Below are 2309 nucleotides of genomic sequence, written 5' to 3'. Positions count from 1 at the left end.
GGAGTTTGAAAGCATTTGAAGCTTTCCTTATCCTTGTTCATTTTGGAAACTCTTAAGTGCTTTCAAACTCGAAATTTGAGGCATAGGGGGATAGAGTTGTCGAAACGACAATGGCAAAGAGGGAAAGGAAATGTCAGCGGCGTTAGATGAGAATTGAATCATTTTTCTTTGATATTATAAACCATTACATAATCATCCCTAATTCTCTATATATAGAGGTGTTGACAATAAAATAACCACAAATCATTAATTAGTAAAATAGAGAAGAAATCAAACAATAAATATCAAATCATAGAACACTGTAAATTAGGCAACAAATCAAATAACACCAATAATAATTGTAGCAAAAGGCGATTATGTCGCCTTGGCGGCCCCCACAATCCGGCCCGAATATCTTTAGCTCGACTCCGTTCGGATGTATTTGCTTCTTCCAATGTATGATTTCATTCAGAGCATAATGATAGGAAAAAACAAAATATTGGTCTCTTTTGTGGTTGAAAAATTAAATAAACAATAAATGCATGGCTCTAGATTAATGTAGTTGGGGGCAAAATTTTGTCCACTATTGCCGTCTAGCGATTTGCGAATGCTCTTCGAGCGAAATAACGCGATTAAAGTCTAAAGATGTACACTCCTCCGCCTCTGGTCCCTATTAAATTAGTGGAATGTGAGGTTCATTTATTAAAAATAGTAAAAGTAAAATTACAGTATTTATTATGGACCGTCGAAATATATAAATATGGAACATTTTATTGTCAACTCATCTAGTTTCAGGTTAGTTGCAATCTACTATGATTTCAGGTGAAATATTTCAATTCTAATCATAATCCAGTTAGTTTTGGGCTAGCCGTCAAGCCAGAATCATCAGAATGTTTTTTAGAAAAAATTTAACTTCTTGTAGTACTAAGTAGTAGTATAATTTTTCTTTACAATTTATTTCTTACACTAAAAATTATACAATCATGTTATCTCAAATTAAAACATTTAACTTCATCTCGGGCTATTTTTTATTCAGGCAGTGGGTTGGTTGGATTTTGAGTGTTGGGCTAACGGGAAGCATCGGCGATGTGAAGGAGTGCCGGGGATCAAGGCCGAGGGCCGTCTGACTAATACTGCTGCACCAACAACACCACAACATCCATTTGGGCACCAAAATAGGCAACCCATCCCACCACCCTATTGCTTTTTTATTAAAAGCGACTACTATCATGAAATGTTTGCCTTTTCACTTAAACACTATTCATTTGGAAAGAAGATGTAACTTTTCATTCTTGAATTTGAATGGATGACAATGGAATTTTCCATTCTCATAAGCTATTAAGAATTCTTATTTGAGGCCCATACATAAATGGGCTACAACTTAAACGAGGATGATATTTAAGGCCCAAATTTTGTGCCTTTTGATTATTTAAATTTTAAGTAATCAATAAATGTACTCCATAATCAAAGTAAAAGATGTTTAACAAGAAAAATATCGGTTAATTAGTCCAACTCATTCAATTTACAGGTAAGCCATATCAAAATCAGGCAACAGCTCATTAATTTCAAAGTAAATTGAACAGTTTGAGTACTAGTATTTATTTATTTTAACACCTTAATTTTACATAAAAATACATCAAGCTAATATACCAGAGTAATGTTTGGTAGAGATGATAACTCATCTAGGGCTATTATTGGGTTACAGGCAGCAGCGACAATATGGGGGAGGCCCGGCTGCTATGGCTGTACGAGGAGCACTGGAATCAGCATCCGCAACAGCACCAATATTACAACATCCATGGGGGCACCGAAAACGTGCATAACTTCTCATCATCTTCTCACCTTCTTTATCTAAAATCATATCTCATTAATGAATAATCAAGTACTCAAAAAGACACAAACACATCACATGTTTGAATGAGCTGAGAAATTTCGAAAGAAAGAAAGAAAGTGCTTACATGAAACTCGAGCATCTGCAACTTGTGAGGAAATTAGAAGAACCATCAATAATAAAAGAGCCATACTTTCAATTCTTGTTTGAACCATTTTTTTGGATTTGTACAAAATCTAATGTTTATATATGCAAGCTGAAGTTATATACTCCCTCCGTCCCATTAAAAATGCAACGTTTACTTTTGCGCACTTGTTTTGGAAAAATTATAATAAATAACTAAAGTGGTGAAAAAATAAAGTAAGAGAGATAATAATGTAGAGGAGAGTTCCCTTTATATTATTCTCTTTTTTACTTTATTTTTTCTCCACTTTAACTATTTATTATTATTTTTTCAAAATATGTGTGAAAAAGCAAACGTTTCATTCCTAATGGGACA

General features: G+C 33.7%; 1 long non-coding RNA gene across 1 annotated transcript; it reads right to left on the bottom strand.

Annotated features, from left to right (window-relative positions):
• Positions 1 to 1458: 1458 nt before the first annotated feature.
• LOC125198333 lies at positions 1459 to 2060 on the bottom strand. The gene is made up of 2 exons (XR_007172386.1): positions 1938 to 2060; positions 1459 to 1830 (listed from the first exon to the last, which is right to left on the bottom strand). It is a non-coding gene; the product is annotated as an uncharacterized LOC125198333 (long non-coding RNA).
• Between the last annotated feature and the right edge of the window lie 249 nt (positions 2061 to 2309).

This window comes from Salvia hispanica, unplaced genomic scaffold (assembly GCF_023119035.1).
Source record: "Salvia hispanica cultivar TCC Black 2014 unplaced genomic scaffold, UniMelb_Shisp_WGS_1.0 HiC_scaffold_1370, whole genome shotgun sequence".
Lineage (NCBI taxonomy): Eukaryota > Viridiplantae > Streptophyta > Magnoliopsida > Lamiales > Lamiaceae > Salvia > Salvia hispanica.
This window is presented reverse-complemented; position numbering and strand designations above follow the sequence as displayed.